We start from the raw sequence: 19,566 nt of genomic DNA on the forward strand, positions 1-19,566 counted from the left end.
AAAAGCTACATCAAATTTATATCTCAGGGATCCAAATCTAAGTTGGACTTCATTTCTCTGAACTTTCCTATATATATCCCAGTAGTAAAATAGATTTGCCTCTAAAATAAAATAACAAGACTCTGTTAGTTATTCTAAAGCAAGTAAGAAAAGCAGACCTGCCCTTTAGAGAAACAAAGTATAATGTGGACTGAGGTTTACATGTTCAATCTCAGTTTACATACTATAGGCTATATCATTAATTCATAAGTGACTCTACAATGAGTATGCACATAATACATAAACATTCTATCATCAGTAACCCTAAACAGGTAAATTTAGAACTAAACAAAGCATAACTGAAATTTCATCTCTACCACAAATTACTAAGGAAAAAAAAAAGAAAAAAAAATCCATGGGCACTGCAATGAATACACTTCTGCCTTAGAGCTAATACTTTAATTTTAAAGAACCGCAAAGAAAAAAATCAAAACTAGTCAGTAACAATGCAGGCTCTAAAAGCAATAAACTCAAAATTAAGTTATAAATAATTTAAAGCATGTCATGAAGATGTATTAATAATTCATCAGATAAATAATTTACTAAATAATCAAATAAATAAATAATGAAATACATAAATAAATCAGCAAATAAATAATTCTGCAAAATAACCTAAACAATAAGTCACCCAAACAAATCACAAGCCTACAAAACTACAATGATTTTCTGGATTTTGATAGTTTTAAATAAGCAAATGTACACAAACTAGATCAATTCTTGTTAGAATTAGAAATATTTTTCAATGCTATTGGTAAAATCCTCATCTCAATACATAATAACACATTTTCAATTTTTAAAGGACTGCATTGGATTAGTTCGTATAAATTATTAATATGATTATAATATATCCTGCTCTGTATTTTACATATAATATCTTTGCCTAACATATTTTCCCCCAAACAACTGGATACTTAAAATATTCTTAACTTACACTTCTTTTTCAAAGCAATACTTACAGGATAATTGTGCCACTGCCTTTCTGATAGTTTTCCTATCTTCACCAAGTCTTTGGAAATTTTCTGCAGAGATAGAACAATAAGAATAACCTTAATTATTACAGATGAGATTTCATCGCAGGTGAACAAGGTTTTGTAATTGTACAAAGTAGCAGTGGGAAGTGGATGTTATTAGTTGTAAACTACATAAAGTTTTTAGAAGTCTTTAGTGGACTAAGTACAAGCTAACAGAGGCTAGCTTCCTCTATTGGAACTGACACACAAGCTGTTACAATTGGCAGGATTTCAGATATAAAGGCAAAAACTTTGGCTGACATCTAATGCTATCCTCAATTTGAGAAGCTCAAAGTCCTTGATAGAATACATGAGATCACTTAACTGTTACAATTTGAATATAATGACAATCTAATTAGAGCACCACAAAGAATCAAAACAATTGACCTCATCAATCAGTCTTTTTTTTTTTTTTTTTTAAAGATTTTATTTATTTATATGACAGAGAGAATGAGAGAGAGAGCACATGAGAGGGGGGAGGGTCAGAGGGAGAAGCAGACTCCCCGCTGAGCAGGGAGCCCGATGTGGGACTCGATCCCGGGACTCCAGGATCATGACCTGAGCCGAAGGCAGTCGCTTAACCAACTGAGCCACCCAGGCGCCCTCATCAATCAGTCTTCATTGCACATTTAAAGTTTGTATCTACCCACAGTATAGTACTCCTGAAATCCATAAATAGTAGATCCCAAACTATGATAGCCTTTCACACAGAAATAAGAACTCTAAAGTGGGTTTTTTTTACGCATTACAGAAATATTCAAACAATATAGTACATTTGAAGAGAAGACTGTCTACGGTCCCCAAGTGTAAGGGAAGATTCTAACTTTATCTACACAACTTCTGTGTAAAGGTTCCTCAAACTACAGACCCCTTAAATCTGAACTCAACCTAAAAAATATAGCAAATCCTAAAACATCATAAATTGGTTAGAGCAATGGTTCTCAACTGGGAAACAATTTGCATCCCAAGGGACATCTGGCAATGTTTGCATACATTTTTGGTTGTCATAACTGGGGAATATTATTGGCTTCTAGTGGGTAGAGATCAGGGATGCTGCTAAACACCTATAATGCATAGACAAGACCCTCACAAAGAATTATCTGTCCTAAAATGTTAATAGTGCTGAGGATGGGGAAACCTAAGGTTAGAATAAAATGATTTTTAGTAGTGTACGGTTTTCCTCTTATAAAATAGTACAAATTTGGTTCAGAGATGTAAAGTCTTCTGTAATGTGTGTAATATTATATGCAGTGGAATACCCTGGAAAAAAAAATGCATATTCTTGGAAGGGGTATGTGGGAACTCTGTACTTTCTGCTCAATTTTTCTGTAAAAAAAAGTTTATTAATTTTTTAAATGTGTATCCTTCATTCATTTCACTAAAGCCATGAACGACTTTCTTAGAATCAATACTAAAAAAAAGTCTACAGTAACAAAAAATTTTTTCGTTTTTTCAAAATTCTTCCAATAAAGTTAGTAAGAGAACATTAAAAGTCACATTTTTGAGCTTTGTCAAAGTGACTAGCCAAGATATTTAATATTAAAAATTCATAGGGCTTGAAGGGATTATTCAGATACAATATATAATCCTCAATGGTTTATGGGTCGGTTTTGTGGGTTGTTTCTGTTTTGGGGTTTTGGGGGGGGATTTTGTTTGTTTGCTTTGCCTAAAAGCTACCAAGTGTTTTCTGAAATAACATTTGTGATAATTATTAAAAGCACTTGAGAACAAAATTCAGCAATATAGCTAACAAAAACATCCAAAAATTATGTATCATTTTAAGTACCTTCCTTTCAATACCAATTAATCTGTCTCCATTCTTAAAGTAGATTTTTGTTTGCAACATAGATCCAAAATCTACCATGACACAATGCATGTTTCCTTATATTTGACCTATTACATTACTACATAGAGTATTAAACAATAGTATCCTTTATCAGATAGAATTAGGTCATATCCTTCCCAAGCCAAAAAATGTTCTTAAGTTATAATAATATAAAGACTTAAGAGGAAAAAAAAAAGGGAGAGAACTCTCCCCATGTAAATGTCCAGAAATAGACAATCAAAAGCTGATGTGGCAGCTCCAAATACTGAGGACCTAAGTTCTTTCCATCTTTCTGCTCTACTACATACTGTTTCTACTCCAAGTTACCTCATACTCCAAGACTATGGGCACTCTTGCTAATACATACACGTTGCAGGTAGCAGAAAAAGAAAGGTGAGGAAAAGGCCCACCTTGCTGCCTTCTAACTCTCCTGTGTTATTTCAGCCTACAGCTTATAAACCATAGCTTTATCCTTTGGCCACACCTAACCATCTGGGAAGATAGGAAATGTAGTCTCCAACATTGGTAATAATGCCCAGCTATTAATACTGGGGTTGTTCTTACTAAGGAAGACAGGTAAGATGAATTTTGTAGGGCAAATTATAAGTGGAGGTTACAACTCTTCAAAGAAAATGGGAGATGCATTCAAAATTTCTCATGAGGGTGGTTCACTGGAAATTATTGGTACATGTACACAGATTTGTGTATGTATGAAAGAAAACCTAAATGTTTAAGTAAATGTTTAAATAAATTTAGGGATAATCTCAGAATAGAATACTATGTAGTCACTAAATATCACACTTTAGAATTTTACTGATATGGAGAAGTATTCATAATATTAAATGAAGAACAGGCTATAAAACATTTCATATAAAATAACCCCTATTTTATATAAATATAGATACCAACACATACATATATGTATACACAGTATATATTTTTACATACACATAGGCACATCATATATCTATATCCAGAGACAGACTGAAATCATATAAAATTCAAGAGAATGGAACTAATCTAAATGATAATAGTGGTTTAGGCTTTGGGAACTGTAACTAACTTTCACTTTCCCCATACTTTTCATTACTTTCTAATTTTTCTACAATGAACACATACTATACTTATGATTACTTTCTTTTTTAAGATTTTATTTATTTGAGATAGAGAGTGAGAGAGAGAGAGCACAAGTGGAGGGCAGAGGGAGAGGAAGAAGCAGGCTCCCCGCTGAGCAGGGAGCCTGACACAGAACTCGCAGGACTCGATCCTAGGGCCCTGGGACCCTGACCTGAGTCGAAGGCAAATGCTTAACCAACTGAACCACCCAGATGCCCTACTTATGATTACTTTACATGAAGATTTTGGCCTAGATGAGGAAAAGCACCTTATAAAAGTAATTAGATTCAAGCTTCAATTTACATTTTTATTTAGAATTTGCTCGTAATTAAAAAAAAAGTGGGGGGAATCTATAACTGAGCTGTATCTTTCCCAACTGGGTCAAAACATGTAGGTTTCTCTTTAGTTGGTAATAAGAAGCTAACCTCTCTGTGCCCAACTTGTTTTCAACTTACTAACATTCACATATCACATTTGTCAGTTTTATACAAGTCACTCTTAGCCAGATGCTACATCCATCATTCCTAACAATTTACCCTGACATACTGATTACTTTGTTCACATCACTCTGTAGAACTAATCATTCGTACTTCACGCTTCTACAAATCCTTCCACTTTCTATATTTCTCAATTTTTTTCTACTCTATTGCACATTTTTCTGGTTACTTATATAATGGATACATCTAACAGAAATTACATCTTTCTTATATCTTTACAACTATCTTGCATTGTCTTGACTTTTCCAGAGCTATGACTGGGTATACAAACCATTGCTACATTGGTATTAGCTCTATTGTCTGTAAGTCTCATAATATGGAACACCTCAAAGTTCTCCACATTTTCTAGAGTGATTCAATTTCCTAAGCCCCTATTGCTATCATATAAAAAATTAAAAAACAGGAAAAAGGCAAGCAATTGATATATTTAAAACTACTAATATGTGTATTGAATGGATCAAAACAGCAAATAAAAAAGTAAAATATATGCTCCCTATACTCTAAAACTTGGTCAAATAAGACAAAGAAACACACATGCACACACACACACACACACACACAAGGCAGGGAGGAAGGGAGAGAGAGAGAAAAAAATTCACAACCAAATGTAAAAAGAGGCAAGTGTACAATCAGGACAATATGTACTACCAAAAAATCCAAAAGCTAAAAGCCACAGGCACAAATAATCAGGGAAGACTCTTCAACTGAGACCAAATTAAAATAGGGCTAGGACAGTGGTTCTCAACTCTGGGAGGCATCACCCCCTTCAAAGGACCTTTGGCAATGTCTGGAAACACTTCTGGTTATTACAAATGGAAGTCACTAGTTGCATCTAATGGGCAGAGGACAGGGATGCTGCTAACATCCTACAATGCACAGGAGAGCCCCCACAGAAATGAATTATTCAGCCCAAAATGTCAAACAGTGCTAGAAGAAGCAGTTGGAGTCAAAAGAAGAGATAGCATTTAAGCGGGATGGAATGACATGAGTAAAAGAATGATAACTACAATACACGATGTCTTTAATAAACCATAATACAGCTAGTGAAAGAACAGGGGGAAAAGAGATTAGAAAACATAACAGGGCATAGACTGTGACGGGCCTACACAATAAGTCTGACAGACCAAGGAGATAAAGAAAAATGCCTATTATAATAACAAAAATATAAGAAAGCTGAGGTGCAAAATAGCAACATACTTTATAAGAAACAAAACTGTAGATAGATGGGGACACTGATTTCTAGCAGTATGGCAGACTAGATACCTTGATACTCTTAGAGGTTACTTTTAAAAGTTAGTGGAAAAATCTATTTCAATGAACTGCTTAGCTAGCAAGAAAGTACAGTATTCTCATAAGCCATAAACAAAAGTAGAATAAGCAAAACCAGAAACCACCTTTTATCTTGAGAGTATGTGTTCCACTGCAGAAAACTGGGCTTACATTTTGATGGCTACATACACAGGCTCAGGATAGACTCTAAAAGTCTATCAAAAGGAAACACCTATATAAAGCTGTTATGCCAAAGGGCTACACCCTTAGGTTAAGAGCACCACAAAGATCTCCCTCCTGTTACCCCTTACAGTCATACCCACCCCAGACCCCACCATCCCTAACCCCTAGCAAACCCTAATCTGTATTCCAGCTCTATAATTTTGTTACTGCAAGAATGTTTTATCAATTCTCTCAACACAGTATCCACAAAGTGTAACCTTCAAAAAGGTTCTCAGACTAAATTCACACTACATATATAATCCAATAAATCTCAGATGATGATGTCATTTGAAGTACTCTTAAACTGTTAATACCCCCAGGCATCTCGGGGAAACATAGGCAAATTATTGGTGAAAGAAAATAAGTTCAATACAGGCCTCAAACAATACAGCAGCTTTCAAAAAACCCTACTCAAATTAAAAAAAAAGTCAAAATATACAAAGATACTAGATACAATGAATGAGTCAACACAAACAAAAGAACAAAAGACAGCAGGATTAGACTACAGATTCTTCAACTACTGAACAAATTATACAATGAAGATGTTTCAGTCAACAGAAAGGCTTAAAATATATATACACAAGTTAAATAAATCCTCAAGAAATCAAAAACATAAGTTTTAATTCGCAGTAAAAGTTAAATAGCTGACTCAATACAAGTAGAGAAAGAATTAGAAAGACATTTAAAACCGATCTAAAATTCAGGTCAGAGAGATAAAGAAAAAATATGTAAAAGCAGCTAAAATATATAAAGAATAGAATAAGGTCTAACAAAATAATGCTGAAACCACCTGTGAAGAGCCATTTTTCAAACTGTCAATCCACTGCAGACAAAAACTGTAAAATTCAATAAAAGTGAATTTTTTTTAAAAAAAATCTTGTGCTTGGATGTCACAAGAATATCAAGTTGTTATTAAAAGTTTCTAAAAGCTTACTTCAAATTTCTATCCATAACTCATCACAGACCAATGAAATCAGTTTGTAGACCAGCATTGATCTGAAGATCACACTTTAAGTAGCAATGCTCTAAAACACAAGTAGATTGGGGCATCTGGGTGGCTCAGTCGTTAAGCGTCTGCCCTCAGCTCAGGTCATGATCTCAGGGTCCTGGGATCGAGCCCCGCATCGGGCTCCCTGCTCCGCGGGAAGCCTGCTTCTCCCTCTCCCACTCCCCCTGCTTGTGTTCCCTCTCTCGCTGTGTCTCTCTCTGTCAAATAAATAAAATCTTAAAAAAACAAAACAAAAAACACACAAGTAGATCAAAATTAGAAAAGAATTTAAAAGAGAAACAGAGTATAGGTAACATTCAAATAAATAATGGTTGAAAATTTCCCAGCTTAATTGAAGACACAGTTGGACAATCTAAGATGTAAGAAAAAACAGATAATAAAGATACAGGTAAATACATGGCTATTAACTCATTATCAGTGCAGAGGCTACATCCACCACAATTACTGCAACACAATTCCAGACTAGCATTTTCTACCATTATTTTTTTTTTTAAGATTTTTTTATTTATTTATTTGACACACAGAGAGAAAGCACAAGTAGGCAGAGCGGCAGGCAGAGAGAGAGGGAGAAGCAGGCTCTCCACTGAGCAGGGAGCCGGATGTGGGGCTCGATCCCAGGACCCGGGGACCATTATTTTTAAAAACAAACAACTTGGGCTAGATGTACTCTAAATAAACAAAACAGAAAGAAATGGACTCAGTAAAAGTTACCAGATATCAAGTTTTAAGAGCTAGTGATGTCCACTTCCAGTAGAAACATTCTGTCCACACTTCCACTAAACACTAAACTCTGTCCATACTGCCACTAACACTAAATTGTGTTTATTAAATAAGTTATTTTTAATGTATAAGTTTATGAAACAAGAAGAAATACATTCTTATATTAGCACAGGCTAAAGATATCTTCAATTATACTGAAAATGGGAACAAATCAGAGAGTGAGACAAACCATGAGAGACTCTGGACTCAGGAAACAAACTGAGGGTTCCAGAAGGGAGGAGGTGATGGGTATTAAGGAGGGCATGTGTTGTGATGAGCACTGGGTGTTATACCTAACTAATGAATTGTTGAACACTATATCAAAAACTTATGATGTACTATATGCTGGCTAACTGAAATAATTTAAAAAATTATACTGAAATGAACAGGATTCCAATTTCCATTCACTGTCCTTTTCAATGTGAAGTGAGCTACATAATATTTCACCATACTTTACCTATCAAATCCTCTAACCAGAACAGATTCTTTTATTTCTAAATGCAGTTCATTTAAAAAACCCTGCTCAGACATCTAACAGAAATCAAATATAAATTCAAACCTACCTGAAAAACAGAAATTATGGCATCACACCTCCTGAGGAAGAATCATAACTAGTATCTGTATAAGTGTTTGGCCATTTTTCAAATGTATGACACACACCTAACTGAAGCATCACAATAACCTGATGGGATCTTGGTTTTATAGAACAGACATAATAATGGCTAAAAGCTTAAAAAGTGAAAGAACATGTTGAACAGTATCAAAAAATATACACGAGAAGATATGTAAATTAAATGTAACAATATAAAAAGATATTCAAAATCGAATCAACGGCTGCTTCTTAGCGTCATTTCCCATCACATTCAATTGAAAGGACGATCACTAGGCATACATAGCAAATAAACTCAATGAAATGATGTATTAACCTATTTGATTCAGTGCCACCAAATTCAAACAATTCAGCACGATTTTTAAAATTTAATTGCTTATTGAATCTTCATAAGATTCACATGGTACTACAACTCAGGATATGGAAAAATAATTTAAATAGAAAATAAAACTGGGCTAAGCAGTTAAAACATCCATCTGGTAAAAGTGAGTAAAGGATGAGAAAGGCAGAAAGCCTTTTGAAAAGCTCAGGGGCAAGGTCCTTAAATAAGAGGAAGTTTTCTCCAAACTATTCCATAGGTGTATTGATTCAAAGTTAATGCCTGAGCACATAAAAGACAAAACACCCTAACTTTGTGGTTTACAATAAAGATGGATTTAAGCTGGAAATTCATGGTGAAGTTTGTTGTTGTTGTTTTCCCAATGCATTGTTTCAACCAGACACAGGGGTCACACTATGAGAATATTTGGCCCTATAATTAAAATTTTTTTAAAGATTTATTTATTTATTTGAGGGAGAGAGCATGCACGCATGCATACACAGGTGCACCCATGAGTGGAAGGAGGGGTGGAGGGAGAGTATCTTCAAGCTAATTCCACCCTGAGGGTAGAGCCTGGCAGGGCTCAATCTCACAACCCCATGAGATCATGATCTGAGCCTAAACCAAGAGTCAGATGCTTAACCGACTGAGCCACCCTGGCACCCCCTTATAATTTAAAATTTTGATAAACCACACCAAGTTTAACTAATCACCAATCTATTCCAATACTAAGAAAAGTTAAATATCCCTTAGTGCCTTCTGAGTTTTTATTCAAATTTATGTGTATTCTTCTCAGCTGCTTCAAGTCGTCTTTGTGGAGAGAAAAAGGCAGGCTTTAAAAATATACCTACATATATATACACATCCATACGTACAAAATGTTCCCATAATTGTAAGCTTTTCACTGGTACTTCCTGATCCTTACTTAAAACATGGATGTGGATAGGTAAATAAGTTTTTAAGGTAATACTAAAAATCAACAGTCTTTTAAAATACTTAAGTAAAAGCAAACCAAAGATCTTTTATGGCATCCATAAAAACAAGCTACAAAGCCAAAATTCATCATAAACATTTGTAAATGGCTTAAAATTGGGGGGAAATAAAGTTTAGTACTTTGCACCTCTTGAGCTTACTATAGGGACACTCAATAACTAAGTTATATCTGAATCTTCAATATCTGAAGATTAACATCCTAAGTCAGAGAATCAAAAGTTTTCCCACCAAAACACCCCTAATGAGTGCCCCAAAAGGCAACAAACTCATATACATGGGATACTGGGAATAGAACCCAAAACTGTTAATGGCAATCATTAATTTTCTTCAGCAATGGGTATTATTTTAAAATAATTGTGCTAATTCTTTCCCATTCCATAATATCTCCCTAAAATTCAACTCGAAAAGAATGCACCATGGTACAAACATGCAGCATGTTTGTACTACTTCCTCACAGAACCAGCACTAAAAAGGGTACAGTTAAGAGTCTCACCCTTTTGCTCAAACCAGAACCTCATGTCTTTGTTGGAGGAGTACAGATTTTATACTTGAAGGAGAGCTAATTCTAATAAATTTCTAGGTTTAATCAGCTATTCTTTTCCATAAACACTGAATCCACCAAAGAATTAACTTTACCTTTACACACACCACTAATAAGCTGTTCTTTTACAAGTTTTTAACCAACAACTCACTTCTTGAATAAAATCTTTAAAATTACACATTGTATTATAGAAAAATAATCGGTAACCATGTTATAGACAACTCTTTTTCAGCAATTTAGGAATAACTCTAGTATTAAATTGCAAATATTAGCAAGAAAATCAAATGGAGATAGTTCATGCCTTGTTCTCACCTAATTATGAAAATTATCTAAAGAGGTTATAGGACTTATTTCAAATTCTATATAGTTAGGAGTCATAACTATTCATAATTATACATTTGAGCTTAAATTATCTTAAATTAAATATTCTGAATTTAAATTATCTTTATGAATTTTATAATTAATCCATTCTTATCATTTGTATTAAGTCCTTTAACAAAAAATTATATCTAATCTAAAATTTTAAGAACTGTTATTTTTTAAAATAAAGTCATTAATTTTCAGTCACCTTTTGATTGGATTGCCATTTACATTTAAGGAAACATGGGTTATTATTTTTGCATTTAAGTTCTAACAAAAGTAAATAAAAATCATTAAAGGTTATTTTAAGTTTTTAAATTTAAATTAGTGGGTTTTCTAAACTTTGGGATAATTTTTGGTAAATACTTATTGTTTAAAAATCACAAACTTCCCTATAATTATAAATGCAATTTTAATCTAAGTTATTTAATTTGGCATAATTTAAATTCAAAGGTATCATGAATAGTTATTATAACTTTTAATTACACTGTATTTGAGACACTTATTTTTATATCACTTTAAGAAAAAAAATTACAGGTCATGCACTATCTCCACTTCATTTTACTGTGAATATATTTTATCACATATGAAAACTGATCCTTATGTTCCAAAAAATATATATTGGATGTGACATTACATCCATTTTCTCTCTTCAATAACATTTATAAAAATTTTCACAGTTAACTTATTCAGAAAATGTGAGTTCAGATTTTAAAGTACATTTATGGGTAAAGTTCCTAGAATCACTTAGATACCCAAATTTAATTTCCTGAATAGTTACTGAAAAGATTAAACTATTATAATCAAATACTTTTACAGTAATAAAAAGAAATCAATGCAACAAAACGTCCAAATAGGAGAAATATTTCATGTTTCCACTGAAAGCCCAATTATTTCTGTCTATTCTAATACACAAAAATAAACAGTTGTTGGGGAGTTCTTTTTGATGGCTTTTACTTTTGTGAACTAAGCACAAATTTAGTGGTTAATGGCAGTTAATATAGCTTCTCCACAATTATACACATAAACTAAATAAAATAAATACCTCAAAATAGTTATACTTCTCTCCATAAGAAACCAAGTTAACCAAGTTAACTTCCTGAGCAGAAAGAACTGAAAAGAGAAAGAGCATGCTATACTAAGTGCCATGAAACCTAAATGTAGATAAAACTGTATATGGAATTCCTAAGATTTTTTTTTGAGAAATTTTGGAACTTTTATAAAAAAACAATAATATTACAAACCTCTACATTTCCCCAACCAGAATTTATAACAAATGGCATTCACATTATGAATTCAAAGTCAATAAATATGAACCTTTATTTGCTTCACTTTATGTATATATTTACAAAAGAGTAAGTAGAGATAAAGTTAAAGTCCATCATTCATCATTCCTAGTGCCATTTCCTTCTTTTCACCTCCTTACTAGCAACCACCACTGTCATGAGATTGGCATGTATTTTTACATTTCCTACATTTTTATTTTCATCTTGCAATAAGACTCATGTTTTGTATATTTTATCAATTTTCATAAATGGTATACTAAAAATACTTGCTTTTTCATTCAACATTATCTTTGAGATCTACTGATATAGATATACTTCATTCCTTTTTTTTAAGATTTTATTTATTTATTTGAGAGAGAGAGACAGAACAAGCTGGGGGTAGGGGCAGAGGGAGAGGAAGAAGCAGATTCCCCGCTGAGCAGGGAGGTTGACATGGGGCTCAATCCCAGGACCCTGGGATCATGACCTGAGCCAAAGCCAGGAGCTTAACTGACTGAGCCACCCAGGCGCCCCTACTTCATTCCTTTCAATAGCATGTGATTCAGTACTTCATAATAGGAAGCTTCATATTAAGGTACCATTCATAATAGTACTTCATAATAGGAAGTACTGAATCACATGTGCATACCACATCTTATTTATCCAATCATCCACTAACGGACATTAAGATTGTTTCTAATTTTGCACTATTACAATGCTTTAAGGAACACCCTTGAACAAATCTCTATGTTCACATATAAGAACATGTGAACTTTGTTCTCTAAAGTAAGGTTTCTCAACCTCAGCACTATGGACATTTTGGATTGAATAATCCTCTGTTGTCTGAGTCTGTCTTGTCAATTGTAAGACATTTAGCATCATCCTTGATCTCTACCCACTAGATGCCTCCCCAGATGTGACAACCAAAAATGTCTACAGGCATTACCAAATGTCCCTTGAGAGGTAAAGATGCCCTGGTTGAGAACCACTGTTCTAAGGTATACATATACATATATTTTATACATAAAATATACATGTATATTTTCCACTACTGAATATTGAACAACTGTTCTCTAAACAGCTGTATCAATTTATACTACCATCAGCATATAATACCTCTGATTTCCAAATATCCTTGCCAGAACTTGATAACGTGTACCAATTTAAATCTTTCCAGAAAAATAAATCATTAATTTTCCAAAAGGAGACTGCCATTTCAACTCTTCAAGAAAAAAGGTACATGTGTGCTACTTCCAAGAAATTATAAAAAACCTAACCGTAAATGGAGAAATTGACTTACATTATATTCCCTTCTCATTTTACTTTGCCTTTTTTTGCTAAGTGAATTTTTCTTCACATTGATTAGTATTAGTATACTGAATTAATTCTAACTTCATAAAACTTATTTTCCTACAATCTTCAAAACTATTATCCTTGGTCCACATTTCTTTTTTTTTTTTTTAAAAGATTTTATTTATTTATTTGACAGAGAGAGACACAGAGAGGGAGGGAACACAAGCAGGGGGAGAAAAAGGGGAGAAGCAGGCTTCCCCGCGGAGCAGGGAGCCCGATGTGGGGCTCGATCCCAGGACCCTGGGACCACGACCTGAGCCGAAGGCAGACGCTTAACGACTGAGCCACCCAGGCGCCCCGTTGGTCCACATTTCTTAAAACTTTCAATATCGTACAGAGTTTTAAATAGCTTACTTTCAGTATTTCAACTGATGTCCCCACCTGTGGAAGGTTCCCTTTCTAACACTTCTAAATTGGTCATATCTACATATAAAAGTAGGCTAGAGATATGCAACTGGACATTCATGATATAAATATCTTCTACCAAACTCCCTATCTATAAAGGAATCTACTCAGCAAACTGATTTTAAACCTGGAAATCAGACTGAATCAAGATAGTGGACTCAACTCACATTGTAGCCTCCATATCTCATACCAAATCTACAGAAATTAGATCTGAAATACATGGTGCCTGATTTCCAACTTCCTGTAAAGCTCAGCTGTAATTCCTGCTCATCAGTTCTATGAAACACCTTTATTGTTTTTAAATATGAATTCTACTTTAGGCTAAGCAGTCTTGTATGAATTTCTGTTACTGGCACCAAAAGAACCTTGTCTAAGACAGTGGGACAATGAAATGATGATTCTTCTGATAATGATGCCAACACTAACCAGATTCAAAAACCAGAAGGTAGACCAGAAACTAAGAGGAATACCAGAAAGACAGAAAACAAAATCTTAACTGAAGTACAAACAACAACAAAAACTACTACATTTGCTGCAAAATACAGGAGTTTCTCTGAGAATCCCAAACACAAAAAAACTATGACATTTGAAGCTAGAGGGAGTCTGAAGGCTATCAGCAGCACAAAGAGTATGAACATCAGGCAGGGTACCTTCACACCTCTCACCCCCATGCCCCACGGTGAAGCAGCCAGTAAGAGAGGTATCTCTGTGTCTCCCCCTAACCTCCTGCCCCCAAATAGGAGTGTGGACCCTTGGTAAACACTTTGTAGAATACCGGTACCCTACCTAAAGAATATATACCTCAACATTTTATTATCAAAGGTTTCTGAGGAAATGTGTAAGATGATCAATCAATGCTTTAGGAAGATTAATCCAGTATCAGTAAGAAGGATGAACTAAGGGGCGCCTGGGTGGCTCAGTTGGTTGGGTGTCTGACTCTTGTTTTTGGCTTAGGTTGTGATCTCAGGATCGTGGGATCTGCCCCACTGATGGGCTCTGCACTCAGCAGGGAGTCTCCTTGGGATTCTTTCTCTCCCTCTCCCACTCTCCGCTGGTGTTCCTGCACCTGCACGCAAGCTCTTTCTTTCTCTCTCTCTCTCTCATATAAATAAATAAATCTTAAAAAAAAAAAAAAAAGAAGAAGAAGAATGAACTAATGAACTAAGAAGAGGGAAGAATACAGACAGGAAGGCCAGTCAGGAAACAGTACAGGCATGAAAGGACTTGAAATCCAGGGACCTAAACAGAAAACACAGATTCACCTAGGCATTTCGGTAAGAATAAAAGAACCTGTTGAATGACTTGATGCTGTGAGAGAGGAAAAGATAAAGACTGCTTCATTCATTTATTTTTGTAAAATGTTCATTATAAGCTTTGTTTATCACAATATCTTCAGCACTTAGATACCTGTAAATTAAATTATTAAATTAATCTGAGGATAAAGAAGTCAAAAGTAACCCGTAAGACTTGGGGCCTGAGAAGGTGGGATGAGGCAAATAAAGAGCAAAGTGTGGAGAGAACACTTGATTTTTCTTTTTTTTAAGATTTATTTATTTGAGGGGTGCCTGGGTGGCTCAGTCGTTAAGCATCTGCCTTCGGCTCAGGTCATGGTCCCAGGGTCCTGGGATCGAGCCCTGCATCGGGCTCCCTGCTCTGCAGGAAGCCTGCTTCTCCCTCTCTCACTCCCCCTGCTTGTGTTCCCTCCCTTGCTGTGTCTCTCTCTGTCAAATAAATGAATAAAATCTTAAAAAAAAAAAAAAAATGATTTATTTGAGAGAGGGCGAGAGCGCACATGAGCAAGGGGGATGGGCAGAGTGAGAGGGAGAGTGAGAGAGAGTCCCAAGTAGACTCCGCACTAAGTGCAGAGCCCAAGGTGGGGCTAGATCTCACGACCCTGAGATCACAGCCTGAGCCAAAACCAAGAGTCAGTAACTCAACTTAGAGAGCTATACAGGCACCCCAAGAACACTTGATTTTAAAACACTAGTGATTATTTCAGTTTTAGAAATGCTGAGTTTGTTCTTATGAGGGTTATTTTTTATAAAAAAAAAAAATTATACCAAACATATTTATAAAAGTTTTTAGTTTTGTATAATGAGGTATCTGATATGTGTAGAGAATCTGATAAAGACACATGTAATACATACTATAAAACACAATAATAAAATGAATATGATAAACTCATCTCTGTCTTAAAAAGTATAATACGAACATTATCTTTAAGTTCCTGGTGTGTTCATCCCCAATTCTAACCTGCCCCACATCCCACATAGGAAATCACTATTCTAATTTTTTTCATAATCATACTCTCACTTTTCCTTAATGTTTTACCCTTTTTTTGTATAATTAAACAATATGTTTAGTTTTTAACTTGTTTTGAACTTTCCCATTAAAATTAGAATCATACTACAAGGCATACCTTATTTTATTGTGCTTCACTTTACTGCACTTCACAGATACTGCCTTTTTTTTTTTTTTTTTTTTTAACAAACTGAAGGTTTGTAGCAACCCTGAATCAAGCAAGTTTATCAGCACCATTTTCCCAACAGCTGCTGACTTTGTGTCTCTGTCTCACACTTTGGTAATTCTCGCAATATTTCAAACTTTTTCATTATTATTATATTTATGGTGGTGATCTGTGATCAGTGATTAGGACTCACTGAAAGCTCAGATGATTTCTGACATTTTTTAGCAATGAAGTATTTATTAATTAAGGTATGCACATTGTTTTTAGGCATGCTATTGCACACTTAATAGACTATAATAGAGTATAAACATAATTTTTATAGGCACTGAGAAACCAAAAATATTCATCTGACTTGTTTTCTTGCAATATTTACTTATTAAAGAGATCTAGAACCAAATAAGCAGTATCTCCAAGGTATGCCTGTATATGTGTTTTTTTTTTTCAGTGAAGACACACTATTTTTCACTAAATATTATATGTTTCTAAGATAATCAGTGTGAGTATATGTGGCTATAGGTCATTCATTTGCAGTACTCCATTCAATTCAATATATGACTGTATGAACACATTAATATATGTACAACTTCTTCATCCTTTCTCTGACTGAAGTATATTTGAGTATTTCTAAGTTTATGCTATTACAAATAATGCTTCTAACAAATCATTCTTTTTTTTTAAAGATTTTATTTATTTGACAGAGAGACACAGGGAGAGAAGGAACACCAGTAGGGGAAGTGGGAGAAGCAGGCTTCCCACGGAGCACGGAGCCCGATGCAGGGCTCGATCCCAGGACCCTGGGACAATGACCTGAGCCGAAGGCAGACATTTAACGGCTGAGCCACCCAGGCGCCCCCTAACAAATCATTCTTGAACACATCTCCTGGTGCACACATACAAGAACTTTATGTAGAAGGGAAATTGTGTCACAGGTTATATGCATGTTCAATTTTACATAATGCTAAATTATTTTCCCTTTATTATTTTCAAAGAAAAGTTATTTAAATTAGAAAGCCAGTACACCAAAGAACATAAGCAATGTAAAACACATGCCTAATTAAATTTGAATCACAGGTAAGCACTCAAATCCACATTAAAAATAATCATCACCATTCTGTTAATGCCCAGCATTACAAGTTAAAATTATACCAACATCTCACAGGAAATGGTCTCCTCACCCCCTTCTGTTTGCTCAGTGGATATTTTCATCTCCACATTCTACTCTCTTAGACAAGGTTTTCTGGGTAGCAATGATAGAAACCTATACAAAGGTACTTAGCCCAAAGTGAAAACTTACATTAAAAAGAAATAAAGGTATCTCACAGAACTGATTAAGTAGAAATTACAGTGGGAGCTGGAAGTCAGGTACTACAAAGCTGCCAAGAATTAAAGCAATTCTAATCCTCTGGAACAAAACTGCCTCTCAAAGGTGAGAGACAGTTTGTCTCTGGCAGTGGGCTTCATTTTGCTCTCTGCACACCAGTCCCCTCCACTGTTCCTCTATGACCATAGGCTAACCATGGTTGTCCATGCCTCGGTAATTACACATTTTTCTAGAAGAAAAATCCAACACAATCTAACTTGAATCTTTTCCTTCCAACAGTTCCAAATTGCTTAGCCCAGGGTCTACCTATGGTCCCAACAGCTATATGTACTGGAAATATGAGGGTCCTACTTTACAAACACTATAGAGCTACAGAGGCCAACTCTTGAAGCAGAGGCATCAAGTCTCAGACAAGGGCCTATGATGAACAGATACCACAGAAAACATCTACAACAACCAAGGGAAAATAATAACAGGTAAAATGGATTATAACTATGAGAAACCTAACTGTAACTCCACACAACTGACACCTATAATCAGCATTCAAAAGTCAAACATGTACATACCCAGTGGTCATTCTGATAGCAGATACCAGCAGTTTACTCTCTCATTTTTCTCCCCCTGCCCCTTAGGTACAGTTTGGAGATATGACACCAAAAGCACAAGTAACAAAAGAAAAAATAGATAAACATCACTAAAATTTAAAACTTTTGTGCTTCAAAGTACAGCTCAACACTTCACTTCAACAAAGTGAAAAGACAACCCACAGAATAAGAGAAAATGTTTCTAAATCATTTCTATAATAAATGATTATATAATAAATGCATTTAGAATATGTAAAGAACCTCAAATTCAATAACAGAAAGACAACCCAATTAAAAACTGGGCAAAGGATCTAAATAAACAAATCTCCAAAGAATATATACAAATGCCCAATAAACACCTAAAAAGATGCACAACATCATTAGTCATCAAAAAATTACAAATCAAAACCACAATGAAAAATAAAGTCAGCAAAATGACAAAGTAGGGAACTTCAAGTTCTCTCCCCTGACAGAAACACCAAAAAACAAGCAACTATCAGAACCAAGTTGTTAAAACTAGGGAAAACAGGTAAAGATTTACAACAATCAAGAAAAAGACAATTTCAAAAACTTGGCACAGCAGCAACCTTAATCTATGTTCCCAGTATGGAAACCTGTTCCCAGAGACAGCAGAACAGACTTTATTCACAAATCCTGTGAATATCCGTTCTCACCTGTCTGGGTACTACCTGAAGGACTGATGCAAGCTGCTCACCTCTGATTCACCTAACTCAGAACTCAAGCTAAAAAGGCAGTAGTCATTTGAAAACATAGCAAGCAGAACTGACAACCTAAAGATGCCTGGAACAAAAGATTACTATCTAAACATAGAATAAATTACCTAAGGCCCAGGAGCAAATGCTGGGGAGAATTTCTTTGACAAATTAAGAGTATAGATGGAACTGTGAAGACAACATGTATGCCCACAACAATATGTATGCTGAGAAAAGACTTGAGATCACAAAGATTCCGGAGTCCTGGTATCGAACCCCACATAAGGCTCCCTGCTCAGCAGGGAGTCTGCTTCTCCCTCTGCCTCTGCCCCTCCCTCCCACTTGTGACCTCTGTCTCAAATAAATAAATAAATAAACCTTTAAAAAGGAAGAAAGAAAAGACCAGACCTGAGAAATCTCTAAGCTTCCACCTTGGACTGACCACTGGGCTCAGTGCAAGCCTGGCTAAGTGAAGAACTGCCATGACCATCAATCTACAAAGCCTGGGAGAGGTATTCTTCTATTTGTTTGTTTAGAATTTTCTGGTCTTTGTTTTAGTTTCTGGCATTCAAGGCAGTTTCTGTCAAAACACGGGCTGAACACAAACTAAGGAACAGAGAATTACCTGACCATATGTGACAAGAAATAAAGTCTTTGCAAAAAAAAAAAAATTTTTTTGAGACAAATCATTAAACAAAATGGACTACTAGAGCCTTCAACAGGCAAAAAGAAACCAAACCTTGAGGAAAAGGGAGACTATTGATTTACAGAGTTATCACATTTTAGTATTCATATGCCCAGTTGTCAACAAAAAAATCACAAGGCATAGAAAGAAACAAGAAAGTATGGCCCATCCAAATGGAGAAAATTGATAAGAATGCCCCTGAGG

At 35.0% G+C, this 19,566-nt stretch overlaps 1 long non-coding RNA gene across 1 annotated transcript in view; it reads right to left on the reverse strand.

The window, feature by feature from the left end:
• The window catches only part of LOC110570854, a 164,010-nt gene that overhangs the window by 110,703 nt on the left and 33,741 nt on the right, over nt 1-19,566 (reverse strand). Inside the window, exon 2 of the long non-coding RNA XR_002479748.2 lies at nt 996-1,058. This is a non-coding gene — a long non-coding RNA (uncharacterized LOC110570854). The remainder of the gene's footprint in view (nt 1-995; nt 1,059-19,566) is intronic.

The sequence above is a fragment of the Neomonachus schauinslandi genome, chromosome 1, assembly GCF_002201575.2.
Source record: "Neomonachus schauinslandi chromosome 1, ASM220157v2, whole genome shotgun sequence".
Classification (NCBI taxonomy): Eukaryota; Metazoa; Chordata; class Mammalia; order Carnivora; family Phocidae; genus Neomonachus; species Neomonachus schauinslandi.